General features: G+C 40.6%; 1 protein-coding gene across 2 annotated transcripts in view; it reads left to right on the top strand.

Annotated features, from left to right (window-relative positions):
• The first annotated feature begins 7,385 nt into the window (after positions 1-7,385).
• PRICKLE2 (prickle planar cell polarity protein 2) overlaps positions 7,386-14,460 on the top strand; it is a 149,871-nt gene continuing 142,796 nt past the window's right edge. The window contains exon 1 of one of the 2 annotated variants that reach the window (XM_054595359.1): positions 7,386-7,605. The gene's annotated coding sequence lies outside the window, so the exon portion shown is untranslated. The remainder of the gene's footprint in view (positions 7,606-14,460) is intronic. The other variant, XM_054595358.1, reaches the window with a different exon arrangement.

The following is a 14,460-nucleotide window of genomic DNA, read 5'->3' as shown; positions in this document are numbered from 1 at the left end:
TGCTACTCAATCCCACCTCCCATCTCAGCCCTTGCCAACAACTGCTCTGCCTTCTGTTCCTATAATTTTGTCTTGTCTGGAATGTCATGTAATGGAATTATATGAGTACAATATATAGCCTTTCAGCCTGGCTTCTTACACTTAGCAAAATATTGTATATTTGAGATTCATCCATTTTGTTGCTTATATTCATTCCTTTTATTTTTTTTTGAGTAGTAGTATTCCATTGTGTGAATGTATCACAATTTGTTTATTCATGATAAATAATAATATAAGGCAGATTCCATATCACAAATCATGAACATGGTATTTTGCAAAAGCATATTTGTTAGAAATCCTGAAGGTGGTCTGCAAATGAATGTGTCTTGGAGGAAAAAAGTAATCTGACTAATTTACACATCAAAGAATTGTTTGTTGTGGGTCATCTTTTAAATTTTTCTTTTTTACCCAAATCTTTCACAGTGTATATGATTGAAATATAAATAGGCTTCCTGTCATCTTAAATCAGAACATACCTTTTGGGGCCTCGGGGTAAACCTGATATTCTCCAGAACATCCTATTCATACTCTCTGGGTCATTTATTCATTTCCTCCCTCCCTTCCTCTTTCTCATCCTCCTTGTCTTTCTCCTCATCCTCATTTTCATATTCTCTTTCCCTCTTTCTCTCTCCCCCATCCCTTCTCCCTAATATTTCAGTGGAATTTATGTGACTGAATTAATTAGGCCTATTTTTCAAGGAGTTGGTTTTCCATAAAATTCACTTTGCAGTTGGCATGACAGAAGAGCTGGCATATTAGTCAAATGCTACAATTTGTTCTTTGTGTCTGAATCAGGCCGGGGTTGGGCTTCCTGCTTATCTCTTGTCCATTTATACCGTTCCATCCTTTGCAGCAAATGAGCTGGTATTCTTTGTGATTGGGCTGGGTGATGGTTGTGAATGTTCATAGACTGGGTGTGGAAACACTTTACAGGGACAGACCCTATCTCCTTAGTTACTGTTACAGAGTCCCCAGGATATAAAGTGTCTGTATGAAAATAAATAAGGGCTTTTCTTTTCCTTTCTTTGGCTATTGATATCTGCACCATTTAATAGAATAAAGTGATACAAATCTTTGTCCTTTCTTAAATAACATGTTAATTGTTGTTCTATGTATTTATTCATTTCGTATTTCTGAAATATATTCACTTTATAGACATTTCTGTCACCCAATACATTTTAAATCCTCAAGCATTCTCAAATGATGTATGTTTAATATAATCTGTGTGTCTGGGGGTGGGGGGATGCACTTTGTAGCTAAACGGGAGATCAAAATCTGTGGCTTTCTCCATTTAGCCAGTTTGCTGCAGAATACAAAGGCTGCTAAAGTATTTGAGCGCATATCTTAAAAGCTCATCAGAAATATTCCAAGCTATAGATTTTTTTTCTCTCTCAGCAACATTTCAGATATGGAGGTTCTCCTCAGTTGCCCCTGCTAGCGTTGCTGAATTTAAAATGCCACAGAAAGAAAGAAAGATCTGTTCTGTTTGCTCATCTGTGGAACGAGGGGGTTGGACTAGATGGGAGATGTCAGGTTCACAGCACTAGTGCTGTCACTCCTTCTCTATCCATGTGACAGACATCACTAATCCATCACAGCCTGCTTTGCCACAATGGAGCCTCAGACTTCTTGTCAAGTCAGCACTCTGGGAAGCCACTGCTAATCATTCTATTCACCCAAGAGATGAAATTTATTTGCCATTCTGAAACGCCATGGTGTTTAATCTCTAATGCACACTTAAGATGGCTTATAAAGTTTAAACACTCATCCAAACAAAGTTTGCATGGTGAAAGGAAGGATGTTGGAGGGCATGGGCAGTTTCAAGTAAAGAGGATTTCAGATCACTACATTTTATGCTGCTTGAAGGCAGGCACCGTGTTTTATTCATGTTTCTTTGTGTTTACCAAGCCTGTAAGGCAAACCCTTTTTCATGGTAGACATTAGATAAATGTTGGTTAAATGGTACATGAGAGAATAAGTAGATAACATGTTCTTGGTCAATTCTTTCCTCACTGCACAGTTCAGAGTTTTTTCCAAAAGGCAGGCCAAACCTTTGCCATTACTGAATTTCATCCACTTTAGTTCAGACCATCCCTGCAGATGGGCTCAATCACCTTGTGTTCTTGTGGGCTGAGCACTGACAGAGCCCAGCAACTTGGAATCATTGGGTGGACTTTATGGATTTCTGCCCCATCCATCGTCTAAGTCATTCACAAACCTATTGAGCAATACTGAGCGGGCCCATCTTTCATTTCCTCTGCTGGACTGCATTCTTTTTTTTTTTTTTTAATTTTTTCTTTTTTATTGTTCAAATACATTTGTCTCCATTTTCCTGCCACCACTTTCCCCTGCCCCACCCACCTCCACCTCCCACCCTCAATCCTTCCCCACTTTGGCTTTGTCTGTGGGTCCTTATACATGTTCCTTGATCTGACCTTTCCCCTTCTTTTCCCCGTTACCTGCCTCCCTCCTTCTCATACTGCCCCTTTCTTTTTCCTGTCAGTGTTACTGGTTATATTTTCCTTGCTTGTTTAGTGGAACCTAATCAATAAAACAAACAAGCAAGAAAAATATAACCAGCAACACTGAAAGAAAAATGAACTGAATTCTTTTAACTTGATTTGTGGTGGGGAAACTGCAGGTTCAATGATATAGATAGGAATTTTCTCACAATTTTGGGATTTAACACGGGAGATAATCACATATTTGATACTTAACATGTACAGCCTTCATTAGTTATTGGGGAGGGTGGCCTGTATTTTAAGTTATTTTAAGAAAAGGACAATATCTAATAACTTCATATTTTGATAACATGATAATGTACTTTTTTCACGATGGATACAGTTCATATTCATCAAGGTAGTTTTATGAAAACAGGCTGAAGCCTCTGTCTTCTTCAGTTTTTAGAAAAAAATTGCCTTCTAAAACAGAAGGCATTTTTTCCCACCAAAGCACTGCATTTCATCTAATAATAATACTAGTTATCCATTGTGAAAATTAATTTATAGGTCATGCCTTCTGCCTAATGATATATATAAAAATATATATAATGACATATACATAATGATATATATCTCACTAAATTATATATATTTCACTAAATTACATATATATAATATATAGTGATATATACATACATATATACATACACACATATATACATACATACATGTATATAGTGATATATATATAACACTAAACCTTTAAGCAACTGCCAGACTGGTGATATGAATTTCATTTTACAGATGAGATGAATGAAGCTTAGGGAAGTTACATAACTTGACCAAAGTCACAAAACAGAAAGTGGCAGTGCTGGGCATTAAAGCCAGGCCTAACTCTAACGTTTCTTTTCTGAAGTACCAGCTCTCTCAGTGCTGATGTTACCTCCTCTGGGAAGCCTTCCCTGTGTTTCCACCTCCTGCAAGGCTGGTTGAGATGTTCCTCTGTGGTTTCACAGCAGTTTCTACTCCCTTATTATGACATTCTCCATTCTGTGATAGGCTGTTTATATACTGCCTTCACCCCCAGAATAATATTCTTGAGGACAGGGGCTTCAGTTTATTTGTTTTTCTCTTTTCTTCTTTCTTTTTTTCTGCCACTTTTGTTTGATGCCTGAATGAATACGCCTCTCCCAGGAGATCTCAGCTACTTTGCCTTCGTACATGGGCACCCTATATAATGTATAGCTAGGCCTTTGAGAACCTAGTATAGTTCAGAATTCATTATACAAGGTGGGGCAAAAGTAGGTTTATAGTTGTTTGTATGGAAAATCATACAACAATTAATAAATAACAATACAAGAATAAACTCTCATGTACTCACAACAACTGTAAACCTGCTTTTGCCTCACCTATATTTGGGAATGAAAGATTTGGGGCAATATTGTCCTGCTCTAAATATGGAATGGAGAGTTGCCTCGCTTCTGTAGTACTAAGTGCTGTCTGCTTACCTCTGTTATTGCATTATTGCTTTATTTTTCCTCACTTCAGTTTTCTTATTAACTATATGTTTATGAATAATTAATATATTCACATGTCCTTATGTTTACTTATTTTGCTTGAGCTGGCTTGTGCTTCTTAAATCTGAGGATTTATGAGTCTTATAAAATCTAGAAATTTCTTTGCTATTATGCCTCTCCTCAATTTCTCTATTCTATCCCACTGGGACTCCTATTAGATGTATGTTGGGCCATTACATTCCAGCCTCCATATCTATTAATCTGTCTTTCAAATTTTTCAGCTCTTTATCCATTTGTGTTTCGTTTTGTATAATGTCCTGAGACTCATATTTCTCTCTTCGGCAGTAACTAACCCTCTGTTTAATTTATCCATCGAATTTTTAATTTTAATGAATCTATGGGGGAGATAAACATTATGTCTTGTCCTTTTTTAGGGTTTCAATTCTAGCATTAACATTTTTAATCATTTTAAACTTCATTTCATGGTCTTTTTCAGAAGGTTGCTTTATGACCTTTTACTCTTATCCTCTGATCCTCATATTTGTTGACTTGTGACTCATCATTTTCCTGGATGTTATTACTATATTGGGAGCTCATTCTCTGCAGGTTCAACTGTGGCCTGGGTTATGGAACTGCTCCCCAGAGCAATTTTTCATTTGCTTCTGTGAGGTATTCTTGGCATATCATGAATAAGACCAGACCAGTTTTTATATTAATTTTTCAGGTAGAGCTTCCTGATTCTGACTTGTTATTAGTACTCCACTCTCAAGAAAGGCATAGGTCTAAGGTCTCTAATTCTCAGCTTAAATTTTTCACTCCTACTCAGAACACAGGTAGTGACAGACAGGTTATGTTGGGCTGGTTGGCAATTTTTCTAATCTCTTTGTTCACTGAGGGCACAGCCCCCAGTGAGTATTCCTAGTTTTCTGAAGAGGCTTCATAACAACTTTCTGCTTCTTGTCCCAACACCTTATCTTCTCTCCTGCATGGGCATTAAAACTCTAGACCCTAGGGAACCCAGATAAACTTTTCCCCTGCTGCCAGTCACCTTCCCCTTACCTCATAGCCACCATGGGTTTCGATGCTTACCATTCTTGTTTTGACTTCCTTCATTATTTCTACTACTTGGGAATTTTCCTATCTTTATTGTGAGTCAGCTAAGCACTTAAAAGAAGTTTGTTTTTTAGATTTTATTTATCATATCTAGGTGTTTGAAAGGTTGGGATTTTCAGGCTGTCATCAATTGCCATATTGCCAGAACTAAGAGTTTATCATGGCAAAATATTCTAATAATATCCATGGATATATGATGAAATTAAATTGGTCTTCTTCCCTTCTTAGACCTGCCTAGTTTTCAAACCACCTTGCTAGATAGAATAACGTTTAGCATTTTCTTAGGTATAGTTCTAGAAGCATTTATGCACATACAGCATATGTAGTATACGCAATATGTGAGGATTTATGTATGTAACTGGGGATGCATTTTACCTTCTGCACTGCACTTAGCAATGCATTTTGTAGTTCATTGTTTATTGTTATGTGCACTTAACTCTGCCTCTTTCTTTTCTCATGACTGTAATATTCCATGAAATGGACGTACGATAAATTATTTAACCATTTCCCCTAGTTTTATTGGATCATTGTTTTCCATTATTTTGCTATTATACACTATCCTACCACAAACATTCCTGTAAATATGTATTTGCTTGAGTATCTTTAAACATAATTGTCTTTATTTGTCTGTCTGTTGTCTCTCTTCTTCCCCACCCTATGATGGTTAATTTTATGCGTCAGCTTGACTAGTCTAAGGGATGCCCAGAGAACTGGTAAATGTTATTTTGGGGCATCTGTGCAGATGTCTCTGAAAGAGCTTAGCATTTGAATCAGTAGATTTCCTAAAGAAGACCACTCTCACCAACATGGGTGGGCATTATCCAATCCGTGAAGAGCCCAAATAGAACAAAAAGGTGAAGAGGTGGAAGGGTCAATTTGCTCTCTCTGCTTGCACAGAGACATCCATATTCTCCTTCTCTGGACGTTGGCACTCCTGGTTCTCAGGCTTTTGGATTGAGCCTGGGATTTATACCATTGGCCTCTGATTCTCTGTCCTGTGCATTTGTCCTGAATTATACCACCAGCTTTCTTGGTTCTCCAGTTTGCATTCTACAGAACGTGAAATGTCTCAGCCTCCATAATCTCATAGCCATGCAAGTCAATTCCTCTAATAAGTCTCATTATATATGTATTCTATTGGTTCTGTTTCTCTGAAAAATCCTAACTAAAACACACCCCGACCCTCACTATGAGTTCCTTGAGGTTGAGGACTTTGTCCTTCATTGGTGACTTCAGCACCTTGCATGGGTTCTGTCACTGAGTTGGTACTTAATTCGTATCAGTTTCATGAATGATTGTGTACTCACCAAGAAGCTAAACCAGCAGTCAGACCAGCCCCAACCTCCAGCAAATATAGTTTGATTTCGATAATAACAACAGCTATTGATTGAGCACCTCCTCTAGTCCAGAGGTGAGCTAATACATTCTTTACAATAACCCTGTGAGATGGGAGATTTCATGATCATGCTCTACAGACAAGGAAACTGAGGCACAAGTTATGGGGGCCATCTTCCAACAAAGTCTTGTCTGAACTGAACACCCAGCCTCTTGAATACTGCCTCTTCATTTACATTGATATTGTCACAGCCGACACAGGACGTGTTTTGTTGCTCATTTCCTCATTCATTCATTCAATCAAGAAGTATTTACTGAGAGCTCACAGTGTTCCAGGCAGGGAGTGACACAGTGTGATGATGGATGAAAACAGCCCTGCTCTGATGGAATTTACAGTGTAAAGGGAGAGACAGTTAATGCAAAAAAAGTGGAAGTGTGATAAGTGTTTGGAATGGGGGAATCATAGGGAGGTTTAGAAACTCCTCCCAGGAATAGAGGGTCTCAAGCATATGTGATGCATTGGATAAGCCTTGAAGGATGAGTGAGTTGCTGGGACGTGGATGGGAGGGATGAAGGTCAAGGGTCCAGCATACCGTCCTCCTAATGTGCTCTGCACAGTATAACCTTGCTCTTTAGCCACTGCCAGCTCCCTGGACCTCTGTGTGCAAGTGCCCGAGAGCCTGTGTCCTGCTTCTGAAAGGTGGCAGAATACCCGCGCCTGCCTCCCCCACCCCCATCAGCCCTTTTTAATTTTAAAGCAGTAGCTCCCTTGATTGAAATCTCAATTTGGGAACAGGTCTGGGATTGGTCTATAGCTCAGAATCTTCACCAATAAGCAGAGCGGTAGGTGGGGAGGCGTCCCTTTAAGCAGTCGGGAGGCAGCCTGGAGAGCTTGGAGCGTCTCTCCCCTGGACCTTAGAGATTTTTCTGGATCTGGAGCTGTGCATGGAGCAGCTGCCACTGCCCAGGGAATGACACCCGCCTTGCACGGATCCCCCGCAGGGCCCCCTCTGGTTTTGGGCAGTTGTCAGCCCATGCCCCACTGGGCTTCTTAGCAGCCGCCGCACCCCGCTGCCCTTGGGTCTGCGGCCCCTTCCCGGCTCCCCCCAGCTCCCTGTCGCGGAGGCGCCGCAGAGGCGAGCAATGCAAGGCTGAGGCTGGTAAGTGGCCCCCGTGGCCCGGGAGCATGGAGGGGAAGCTGAGGTGCGTTTGCTCCTGGTTTTCACCACCCTCCCAGGGAAAAGGGGTCCTTGAACTGGGAAATTAACCTGTGGGAGAGATGCTCCTTGCCACACAGACAGCGGGGAGGTCGTGAGCTCTGGGAGAGAACCCAGACCTAGGGAACATTTTGGTGAGTGTCTGCCAGCTTTTGCTTTGCCACTTTATTAACCAATAATAGTAATAATAATATAATCAGGAGGAGGGGATACTGTTCTTATCGTATTAAGACGATTTCAGAGGAAGCAGTGAAACTTCCCAGAACTTGCTTTTTAAAGCCTTTATACACTTACAATTTATTTCCCTCAAATATTTTAAATGTATGTGTTGTGTTACTAATGAGCTACTTATTTCTCTTACACTGTCAAAAATATTGTTTATGTCTTCAGAAAGGTCTTCTTAAAAAATTATTTCGTTCTCCCCACACTCCTTATGGCTTATCTTCCTATAACTTTGCAAGTGAATTCCTTTACTCCTTGACGGATTTTTATAATTAAGCAACTTTGAATTTATTCATCTGTTCTCTCTGAATACGGGGTGGAAGTGAGGGAGAGACCCCCTTCTCTCCTGGTGTTCCTAACTCTATGTAAGGGAGTCTATAGGATAAGAAAGCTCTTGGGGTGTAGCTAACTGGAACCTTGGTCTTCCAGGTCAGGACTTGGTGAGGAACGGGATCATACAAACCTGGAGAGTCTGAGGTGTCCTGGGAAATTTTAAAATCAAAATAATTCATAGAGGTTGGGGGAGATTTATTTAAAAGCTGCAGTTTCAGCTTTCTCCCCCTCTGTCCCTGGCCTGTTCATGTGTGCATACCTAAGCTAGAAGTTGAGAGCCCAATGCAGAGGGTCAGAGGTTTTTTGGTTTTGTTTTGTTTTTTAAAGATGAGGCAGCTGGAAGAAATACCTTTCAAAATTGGAGCAAAGTCTGAGGCACAGATTGCCAAACTCCATTTTCATCCGTATTAAATTATTTTGGCTTTTAGGGGCCCTCTTTGCTGGGCTGGCCTTTATTTACACTTGTTTAGATAGTGTGAATCATTTGTATACTTTGGTTCCCTGCTTTCTGCAAACAGATGTTTTTATCTGTGCAACTGGTTGAGTAATTAGAGAGATGAACATGGTCCGGTATGTACAGAAAGAACAAATACCACTTGGGGAGGATTTGGGCCTTTTCTTCTCAAATCATCAATTGCCAAATCTTCCCAGCTGTTGAGCAATTCAGATAAAGGTGTCAAGTGAGCCTAGCAGTGAAGAATTTATATATATACAGCTAATTCTGCTCGTTCTACAATAAAACATCTTCCCATGGGGCCAAAAAGTTGGGGGGTGGGGAGTGAAGCTTATAAAAATGATCTTGTGTTCTTAGTCACTGACTACCCAGCTCTCCCTGGATTTCTGAGAACCTGCCAGGAGAAACTGTTGACTGGATGGAAGTTTCAAGAAATGCAGAACAGAAATCAGTACAAGCACTCCTTGAGTGACTTTTATTTCTGTTTGGAGGAAAAGAACACTTTGTTAGAATAACAAATCATGGCTGCTTTTCAAGAGCAGAAAACGGTTCTTGTTCTGAAGGCAGATTCATTTTAAGAGTGTGAATCATTTGGTTTAATACATTTTTTCTCTTGTGGTAGAGGCTTGGAGATGATTAAACGTCCTGTCTGCAGGAAATTACCAGGAGATTTGAGTATTTTCCTGAATCAGCCTCAGATGGTACACAGCTTTGGGTGTAATACAAGAAAGCTCTGTTACTAGGCAATCTTTCTGCAGTGATGTCTTCAACCTCTCTCAGCCTTCCAAAGTTCTCCATCAACAAACCTTTTATTTTTTATTTTTGGGCCTCCCCTTAAGAAACAAACTAACTCTCTCGTTCCCTTCATAAGCTTTTTAAGATGGAACTTATTTTGAGGACAGTTTTATCGAGCCTCATTGCCCTCCTCCCACTAGCCTCAACAGGAAAAGCTCTTGGCTCCTTTTCCCAAGATTTCCTTTAAGCCTGGATTGTTATCCTTAGGGACACAGATGTCTCAAGGAATGAGAGATGCAAAGGTTTGAACTATTGCTCACCAATTTGGTGATGACATTTATGGTCTTTGTTGAGTCGTTTGCAGAGAAGGCAAAGTGGTTCTGTGTTGAGTTTACCCTAAATTGCATCAGCAACAGAGAGAATGGGCAATTAAAAGACTCGGAGGGCAACCAAGGGACACAATCAGCTGCTTTGTGTGGTTGATCTTATAGAGAGCTGCAGTTTTTAATAATTTGGAAAACCAAATCTTAGAGATGCTATGCTCCCCAAACTATTTCTCTTAATCTTTCCTGAAAGGTACCCAGTCACATTAAGCATTTCCTAGCTGTATAATCAAATAGGAGAGCTCTGGGTAAATACAAACTCAGTGTGATATTTTGATGTCAATGAGAGGAAGCAGAGGGAAGAATTTTTTTAGCTGACAGAACATAGAATGCTAATCCTTGTTGAATATGATGGCACTTTATGGGAATCGTAGTGAGATTTTAAATGTAATATTCTAGAAAAGTTTCTTTGCTATTTTTTATTTTCTCAATCACTAAATGGCAAGGGATTCTTTTTCAGGATACTTAGCATTTGATTACCATGCAGTTTTTTGGGGTGACCTTCTTCTTTTATAACCTGATTCTCTGTGTGACAAGGAGAGGACGACTCGTTTTTGCAAAGATCGTATTTGGACATCTTCCAGGTGAATGGCTGGTGTAGTTAGGGGTGGCAGAGGGAACCAACAGATGCAGCTGCTGTGGGACTCAATGTCTTGGAAAATTCATGAGCGGTTTCCCTGCAAATTTAGCCCAGAGGCCTTTGAGAATTGCTTCACAGTTGATATTTACCAGCCAACCTGTGTATAGAAATCATTCTCCCTATTATGAGGGTCCCCCCCTTCACAAAGCACCTACCCAGGCAAGATGCCAGTCCACAGGGAGTGCGTACATGATATTGCTTATCATGACTTGGAAAGTTTTCTTTATACTCCTACTTTAAAGCAAAAAGGTAAGAAAAACTATGACTACTTGATTTCTTGGGAACATTTGCAAAAGATTACTTTACATCCACCTAGGCTGCTATAATTACTGTTTTTATTTGAATTTTCCCAATGATTGGTGCTTTGTTCAGGCTTCCTAGGTTGAGTGAATAGCTATTGAGTTGGATTTCAGATAAATTTTAATTTTGAGCACTAGGCTGTCCAGCCTGGAAAAGAGGTCTCATATTTGCATATTATAAATGATAATAAACAGGTGATTTGTTAACTTACTGAGTTTTTTGCCAAACACAGACTAAATGTCCTATGAATCTTTCTTAGACTTTCCTGTACATAAAAATATCCTTTAGCATTTGTTTCAGTAGGTCTGTGGTAAGAAATGGAAATCTGTATTTTTTAAACTCTTTTTCTTTTAAGGTTTCATGTATTTATTTTTAGAGAGAGGGGAAGGGAGGGAGAAAGAGAGGGAGAGAAACATCAATGTGAGAGGGAAACATTGTTTGGTTGCCTTTAGTACACACCTGGGCTGGGGACTAAACCCACAACCTAGGCATGTCCCCTGACCAGGAGTTGAACTGGTGACCTTTCACTTTGCAGGATGACACCCAACCACCTGAGCCACATCAGTTAGTGAAATATGCACCATAAGATACATCGCAGGTGGGACCTTGGATTCTATCTTGAGACACACTTTGCTTTTTGTTCATTATTGTTTAAAGTCCTCACAATATCCCTATGAAATAGAGCCATTATGATCCCTGTTTCACAGATGAGGAAGGGTAGGCTCAGAGAGGTTTAGTAACTTCCCTAGATTACATGGCAACTAAGTGGCCACACAGGGGATCTGAACTTGTGATCATCAAACTCCAAAGTTCATGTGGTCAAGCGTATGTCCTGGATAGCTGGGGGTCTTCTCTTTACAATTTGAGCCTAGTGAACTCCCCCTTGCCCAAGTCTCTCTGCTGAAGGACATTCTCCACAATGTTGGCATTCACTAGGCAGCAGTCCATGAGGACTTTTTATGTGGTCTTCTATGGCAGACTGCACAAAGTCTATAGGGAGACTGCACAAAGGTGTAGGCACTAATGTTAATATGTGGGGAGTGTCCAGCTCATTGCCTTGAGTTCTTAAACTGCTGAACTGAGACAACTCATGATCAGATTGATTCCTTTGTGAGATGCTTTCAATTCCCACGGCATTCGGAATCCTTAAAGCAGCTCTGCCCTCTTCACTGGGCCCTTCCAGGGTTCCCACCACCACTTCCTTTCTCCCAGCCATACCCTTCCTTCAGAATTCTCCCATAAGACCCTTCCCAGAGCACAAACCCCAGAAGATTGAAGCCTTTTCCTAATGGCCATGTCTGAGCCTGCCTGCAGTCCCTTCTTCTTCCTCTGGCTTCTACGGAAGTTGCTCCTTCCCTGGGTAGCAAATGCAGAGACAACATTGTGAGAAGAGGCAGAGATGACAAGGAGTCTCATTTAGGCCCCTTGCTTGATTCCCCCTTGGTCTGACCTGATTTCTCTTGCCCTGGGCTCATAGATCAGTACTGGTTTATCTGATTTAATAGCTGCATGACTGATACAGAACAAACCACTTAACCTTATGAGCTTTGCCTCCATTATCTATAAAATGGAATGTTCATGTCAACCCTTTCTCCTCTGGGTAAAAGTGACATATGTCTCTGGAGCCACTTTGGACTTTGTTCAAATGCATTTTGAAGATGTGATCATGTTGCTTTCTAGCAGCAGTTTCTACTCTGGGTTTTAGGGAACACCTGCTTGGTGAGTTGCTCTTCCAAATAAGAAAGCAAAATATGGTTCCATGTATATTGGGAAAATACAATGCCCTACCTCTCCCTTTTGCTAGCGTGTCAGAGGTTCCAAGGCCTGGAGTAGGGAAACCTGTTTGACTTTGACTTTGCATGTTCCATGTCAGTGTGGCCCAGGAAACCCTTTGCAGACTCACCTGTTAATGTGCTGCAGAACACACCTGGGTGGAAGCTGCTATGCTTCAAAACATTTTTTTCTACTACTTATTTGCATTGTGTCTTCAGACAAGTCACTTATATCTCTGTAAGGGTTTTCCAAGAACAGACTAAATGCCAAGCACAGAAGGAAACCGTGGTATATATCCGAAATGGGGCCACTGCTCACTATCTCTATAGGCAAAACTTTACTACATGCGACCATCATTTCTCATAATGATAATATCCCTCCCAAGATCTTAGTGTTTCTAAAGCTTGAATCAGATCATACTACTACCCTTTTTAACAACTTCTAACGGCTTCCCGTTACAATAAAGACAATATCCAAACACTTGACCATGAACTATGAGACCCCTCCACCTAAACAAGGTCTGGTCTTTGCCTCCCTCTGCAAGGACATCTCCTTCCCCAAACACTAGTCCCTATGCTCCAGCCACACAGGCCCTAAATACCCTAAGTTCCCACCTGCCTTTGGGTCTTTGTACTTGTTGTTCTTTCTTCTTGGAATGCTCTTCACCTTGAACTTTGCCTAGCTGGCATCTTCTCATCATTGAAGTCTTGGCTTAAATGTCATTATGCCAAAAGGACGCCCTACCTACCTTTGCTTTGCCACCCTCCTCCTTCCCACACACCATGTTTTTCTTTGCCACATTACCTTATTAATTTTTTCCAAAGCAATTCTCAAGATCAAAAATATTTGTTTCCAATGAGGTAACTGTCTGCCTCTCCCCCTAACGCCTTAAGGAGCAGGGACTCTGTCAGTCAGCTCTCATCTTCAGTGCCTGGTACCTGCCACCTAGGAGGAGCTTACAGAGTTGAATTACTATTTCTACCTCACTGTCTGACATAAACTACAAGACAATTGTAGGTTAATGAAAAGTTTAAAAATTATTTTTATTACTCTCACCCTTTCTTCATCTCCTTCTTCCTTCCTGGGAAATAGAAAGAATAATGTGCTTCTTGACCCCACTGAGTCCATGTACTTAATGTTTCTGAGCTCAGATTTTTATTTTTTTATTTTATTTTAAAACAAGGTCCATGATAATTGCCTTTTGTGGAGGTCTGTAGACCCTCTGGAGGAAGGTGTTATTGCGGTACGAATGAGGCCTAAGTGTTTCATCACCTTTTAAAAATTGCATCCCAGCTAATGGTTTTCTTTGAAGACCCAGAGCTTCTGAACTCTCCTGCCGAAGAAGTCTGATCAGATGCAGCTGCTGCTCTGGAAATTATCTTGAGATACAAAGATTTTTTGAGATCAACAGCTCCCACGAATGGCTTTGGAACTCAAAGAGCAGTAAACATGTATATATTTTGATCTGTTAGAGAGAAACCTGCCCAGAGAAAAAAGGCTGGCCTAGATATGTAGTGCCCCAAACTTCCTCCTCTTCCTGCCCTCAGTGCCACCCAGCATAATTGCTGGCATACTCACTTAAAAATCAGGGCAAAGGATTGTATGTTCTAGAAATGGGGGGAAAAATAACAGATATCAGTGGGGATGAGGATGTACTGCCTTGGACAGGAAGAGAATAATACAGGAATTTTTGAAAACCCACAAGCTGTGGTTTATTTATTTGGACTGTTCAAGTTACTAGGGCAGGAATAGTGCAGAGGTTTCATATGCCTGGTGCTCTGGTTAAGGATTAGGTGGCCCTTTCAGCTCCAGCAACAGTGCTGTAATTGATTAGTAATGTCTGCAAGAGGCAAGAAACATCTTTGGGTCTTGTACATAAAGAATTCATGAATGTCAAATTTGGAAGCGCCCACTGAGATCATCCATCTACCTCTTGGTCTGATAACTATGATGTCCTG

The sequence above is a fragment of the Pteronotus mesoamericanus genome, unplaced genomic scaffold (genome assembly GCF_021234165.1).
Source record: "Pteronotus mesoamericanus isolate MK-2021 breed Mesoamerican mustached bat unplaced genomic scaffold, CSHL_Meso_final scaffold_54, whole genome shotgun sequence".
Taxonomy (NCBI): domain Eukaryota; kingdom Metazoa; phylum Chordata; class Mammalia; order Chiroptera; family Mormoopidae; genus Pteronotus; species Pteronotus mesoamericanus.
The sequence above is the reverse complement of the archived record's forward strand: the minus strand, read 5'-3'. Positions and strand labels throughout refer to the sequence as shown.